Here is a 6,222-nt window from a genome sequence, read left to right as displayed (position 1 = left end):
GCTGCCCGTGCGTGCTCCATCCCCAAACATGAGACACACATCTCATGAGAATCTCCATCCGTGATGTACCGAGGGCAAGAAAAAACACACCTTCTGTACATCTGGTTGCCAGACATGCTGGTAGACTTCTTCTTCAGGTAAGACACACTGCTTGTAGGACTGGAGCTTTCTTCAAACAACATACAGAGCGCCTGCTGAATAAAAAAAAGCTAATGATGAGTGTGTACAGGTGTGCTTTATACTCCTCCGGTTATTCCGTCACACCTTACCGTTCTAGCAACAAGCCAATAGGATTGGAGTGATTTCATTCACGTTCAGACCTGCTTCGCCTAGAGGCGTTCCCATAGTGTCGTAACCGACGCAGTTCGAGTTCCCTCGAAGGGGAATTCAGATTTACATGGGCAAAACACAAAAGTACACAGACTAGGAGTGAACACTAAGACAAGAACTAAGGTACAGGACTAAGAACTAAGATACGAGGCAAGACAGATACTAAGTAAGATGTGGATGAATAACTAAATATCTAAACAGAGACTAGAGCTGAATGAACAAAGTCAGATTAATTACTGAAACTGGCAGAGAACAAAAATAGACAAGCAGGCAGAACTCAAGCATGATGATACAGAAACTAATACATAAGACTGGAACAAAACTGAAATCAGGAAAATACCAAACCACCACTAAACACCAGCTGACAATAATAATAACCCCACAACCAGACACACAGACAGTAACAGACCAACCAGCACAAGCACACAGAGTAACTGGACACAAGAAAGAACTGAAACTCAAAACACAGACTAACTATATAACAGATACTGGGCACTGGGCACTAGACAGGACAGAACCCAAAACTCAACATACAATAAGACAGATACTAACAAGACAACAAATAACATGACTGACTGAAAACTAAATGACCAAAGCAGAACAGACAGGCCCACAGTGTGACAACTGATTGACTTGACACAGACACTTTAGTTAGGAAAACCATGTAAGTGCTATATGAGATATACCAACGCACTTCCTCTGGTACTGAAAGCTGTGCTTAAATTAAGAACAACTAAAATGCAAGCTTGCCATCATCATACTATGACATGATGCAGTTTGTGACACCATGGAGTGTAGTGCAGTAACCTTAAGGGAAAATAAACTGGTATTTATCAAATACATTTTCTTCCTAGAATTCCAAAAGTTGGTTCTAGCCTTTAGAAAATAAAATCAACTTGTAGTTCTGTAGTTGAGATCACTTGTTTTTTCCCTTATAACCTGTTTTATATGTTACAGAGTATGCTTCTTAGAGCCCTGCCAGGCGGGAGTTGACATGAGTTTAATTGACTGGATTTTGTAGTGTGTCCCTCTCTTTGGTGTAGCAGCAGTGCAACAAAATCCATGTAGAAACTGGAGCTTGCATTGGCGTAAGCCAGCGGTTCTCAAACTGGGGGGCGTAGACCTAAAGTTGCATGAATAGGATTCATGTAGTGACATAAACAAACAAAAGCACTCTGATGCTAGCAAGGCTGTTTTGCTAATCTCAATCTTGTTTATTTCTGCCATGTTGTTAATGAGTTGGGGGGTTGAACTTTTTTCAGCTTCTGAAGGGGGTTGTGACAGAAACAGTTTGATATAATGCAACAGATGTGTACCTTCATCCCTGGTAATCCAGGAGGGCCGGATTCCCCAGGTTTCCCGTCTTTACCCTGGAGACAGAGACAACATAAGCTGGTTCTTACAACATGTAAGACTGGTGACAAAATTATGAAGTGGTTAAAGGAAACAAAGTGATTTGCACTTACATGCTTCCCATCAGGTCCTGGTGGTCCTTCCCTCCCTTTCTCCCCTCTGAATCCCTGTAGCATTAAAGCATCATGACCCTTAGAAACATATTCTTTTGAGGTAGTGCGTCGGACTGCTGGATACACAGGCTTTAATACAGATTGATAGACATGGCAACAGTGCGGCTGTATGGATGACAATGATGGTCTGTCTGAAATATCTTGGCTGTTGGATGGGTCGCCAGTCATGGTTTCCAGACAATGTATCAGAATGGCTTTGGCTGATCTCCTGACTTTTCCTTTAGCGCCACCATGAGATTGACTTTGGAAGTTTTGAGTGAAATGCTTTGACAACTATTGGATGGCCTGTCATGAGATTTGGTCCATATATGTCTTTCACAATGAATTTGAATAACTTTGGTGATTGCCTGATGCTTCCTCTAGCACCATCAAATTTACCAAATACTTTAGTTTATGACCAAATTTCTTCTTTTTACAATCTTTAAATATGTATTTGTAGTGTGAAAAAAGCCAAACCAATACTACAGAAGATTAGAAGTCTACCCGCTTCAAAAAGCACTGCATGGTTAGGCAGCTCTCCCAGAAGGACACTTCAAAACCTTCCTGGTAAACAAATACTGTGACTCACTACAGCTAGAGGTCATTAGAGGTTATTAGTAGACAGTTTCTGATTTGCCTGTTGTGGTCTCTTTCCATAGCATAAAGCACTGTGGACTGTGTGTGTGTGTGTAAGAACCTCCAGTATAATGACATAGTGTTGATTCCAACACTTTATCTATTTGTAGAAGTTTGCTTTTGACCTCCTTAAATAATAAAAAGGTAATAATAGCTGGGGGTTAATTATGATTGATCACACACACACACACACACGCACACACACACACAGTCTGTTACATCATAGTTGAGCAATGGAATGCTGTACACCAATTGTAGATTGGCGTTTAAAGGCACTGGTGTCAATACCACTAGAGGGACAAGAGACACATCATATCAAATGTGCTTTGAGTTTTGTAAGCGTGTGTGTGTGTTACCATGGGTCCTGGCAGGCCACGCTGCCCTGGTGGTCCGACCCCACAGTTGCAGTCTTCTTCCACTGTGGCTGTTCGATTCAGAGGACACTGAAAACACAAACGAACTGACAACTGCGATACAAGACACACTCAGAGCTTCCTCATTATACAGAGAAGGCGTATACACACATTTAGAAAGGGTATAAAAGGTTAGGTATTTCAAAACTTCATTACATTAAGGTTTTGTTATGGTTTAAATAAAAATACCTTCTTAGCATGAGTTACGAATGTACCCAGTAATTTCCACTGTGTAATATCTGTTTATCTGTGATGTCATTACCTTTACATTACCTGAGAGGATAAATACTAAAGTCTGATTAAAAGTGTGTAAGAAACAGGGAAGAAAATGCTCTTACCCTTTCATCATCCTGCGTCACACAAGAGAGAGAGGACAAGAGACAAAAGAAGAATGGTGATTATTCATGCAGCCATATACAGAAGTGGACCTCTGTGTGACCTTTGTGCTGGACATGACAGCAGATCCAGGCAACAGTAGAAAGCTTACCACAGAGTAGATCTCACACGCTGTTTCCCGTTCACTCTGATGAGGATCACAGTACAGACGCAGCTTCTGAATCTCCACCTGAATAAAAAAAGAGGAGGACAAATGCAAATGCAGAGTTAGTAACAAAAGCACTGTGCTGCACATCTCATCCTACAAATGGGATCCTTTGTGGTCAGCTAGCTCACGACAGTAGATAAATATGAGGTCCCTGCACTGGAAATGATCGTCCTGTTCCTTCCCTACTACACTATTTGTTATTTGAAACTGTTTCATTCAAATAGGCTAAAATATGCTGAACTAAATGTCACACCCGCCAACAACATTGTGAGATCTGCTTAATGTTCCTCTGCTGCTGTTTGTGCATGAACCCGACACGGGATCACCTGCATGTCCCGGTTTTTAAGGTTTACTGAGACCTCTCTGTGGTGCTGGTACTCACAGGCACAGTGATGTCTGTCCCTCGCCTCTTAGCCACTTGTGTCTCCCCATTGATGTAAATAGACTCCACCGGCTCCAGCATTACTTCCTGGATCAGTTGATCGTCAAGGAAACCAGTGATTTGGCGTGGCCTCACCAGGAGTTTGAGCTGATGCCACTTTCCATCATACAGAGTCTGAGAGAGACACAGACAAGCATTTTGTAATACCTTTGTTTGACAAGATTATCTCAAATATAAAGATATATTTACTGAGAGTTCATTTATGACACGAAACGTATCTTTGTTCAAACTTTGAGCAATGAGCTGGATGTGAAAACAAGTGTGAACTTTCATTGAGCCTTCCATTTCATTTCTTATGTGTTTCATCTAACCTGGTTTTGTCAGTAAGGCCAAACATGTTACTCCACTAATGGTCTTATTAAGAAGTCCTTCCTTTTTCTAAAAAGCTCAAACAATACAGACGGACAGAGAGAAACAGAGCCGCCATTGTTTCACTGGGACTAAGCCACAAATGACAAATCACAGGCTTCTACACTGTGCCACATCAAATTAAATCAAACACCAACTAAACATAATTACAACCCTGTCCAGCGCTCTGTGCTATAGTCTAGGTGCATGCTGGGATGAAGGGTGGTGGGCGTCTTTTGGAAAAAACAACCTGGCGTGTCCAACAGGATGGATTATTACCTTGTGCTGCCATGGAAAAAAAAAAGGCACGGCCTCCAAGAACTACACATCCACCAACTAGTTTCCAGTCAGGGAATGCAGGAAAGGTTTTCTTTGAGCCACTTCCTGGCTACCACCACATTTCACCTTCACCGGTTCAGCTGTCAATTGAACTGAACAGGGGATGATGTTTAAATAGCTGCTAATCTGGCTCTCTGCAAGTCATCCCAGTCAGGTCCATTCACAGCAACCAACATGAAGGGAAACCCGAGACTGAAAGAAACATTGTGCACCCCAGTAACACAAGCCGTTCTTTCATAACCCGAGCAAAGCACTGTCCACGTTTTATATTTAACACTACAAACTGATTCATTCAGATCCTTTATGAATCAACTTTGAGGTTGATGCAGCTGCATTAACTGTGTTTCATATACATTGCATTTATAATTACTCATTTATCTGATGCTTTTTATCCAAAAAAAACAAAACATTACACCTGTACAGCAACCAGGTGTTTGGAGTCTTGCTCAGGGACACATTGGTGGATGTGTCACAATGGGAATCAAACCCAGGTCTCTCATAACAAAGACATGTGACTTATCCACTGCTCCATCGCCACACGAGTTTCACAAAAGTTCCAGTTTTTGACGATGTATACCAAAGTTTTGTCGAAAACTGACACTCAACATGTACAATACAGAAGAAATGGCACTCATTTCTCCCAAATCACACAAACTCCCACATTCTACTTCCTCTGGAATACTATCTGAATCCTATTTGACTATCACTAGTGAACTAAACACATTTGGCATGTTGATTTGAGAGATGCCACATTACATCTCTCGTTCCAGGGCTTACTGTTGTTGAACGTGCATATTTGTCATTAATAATGTTGCTTCCTTGTGTGTCTTCACAGCACTGTGATTCAGCGTATTCAGGAAGACTCAAAAATGAAACAAAGTGATAGCAGTTGTTTTGGTCTGAATGAGCAAGCAGCCAATCACATACAGTATCTCACCAAAGTGAGTACACCACTCACATTTTTGTAAATATTTGATCATATCCTTTCCTGTGACAAAACTGAAGAAATGACACTTTGTTACAATGTAAAGTAGTGAGTGTACATCTTGTAAAACAGTGTAAATTTGCTGTCCCCTCAAAATAACACATCACACAGCCATTAATGTCTAAAACACTGGCAACAAAAGTGAGTACACCCCTAAGTGAAAATGTCCACATTGGGCCTAATTAGCCATTTTCCTTCACCGGTGTCATGTGACTCGTTAGTGTTACAACTCTCAGATTTCCTCACACTGGTCACTGAAAGTTAAACATGGCTCTCTGAGTATCTGAAAAAAGAATGGTTACTCTACATAAAGATGGCCTAGGCTATAAGAAACTGCAGCACGGTGGCCAAGACCATACAGCAGTTCAACAGGACAGGTTCCACTCAGAACAGACCTCGCCATGGTCGACCAAAGAAGTTGAGTGCACGTGCTCAGCATCATATCCAGAGGTTGTCTTTGGGAAATAGACGTATGGTTGCTGCCAGCATTGCTGCAGAGGCTGAAGACCTGGGGGGTCAGCCTGTCAGTGCTCAGACCATACGCTGCACGCTGCATCAAATTGATCTGCATGACTGTCATCCCAGAAGGAAGCTTCTTCTAAAGTTGATGCACAAGAAAGCCCGCAAACAGTTTGTTGAAGACAAGCAGACTGTGATCTGAATCAGACCTGTGGTCTGAT

The sequence above is a fragment of the Micropterus dolomieu genome, linkage group LG01 (genome assembly GCF_021292245.1).
Source record: "Micropterus dolomieu isolate WLL.071019.BEF.003 ecotype Adirondacks linkage group LG01, ASM2129224v1, whole genome shotgun sequence".
Lineage (NCBI taxonomy): Eukaryota > Metazoa > Chordata > Actinopteri > Centrarchiformes > Centrarchidae > Micropterus > Micropterus dolomieu.
The sequence above is the reverse complement of the archived record's forward strand: the minus strand, read 5'-3'. Positions refer to the sequence as shown.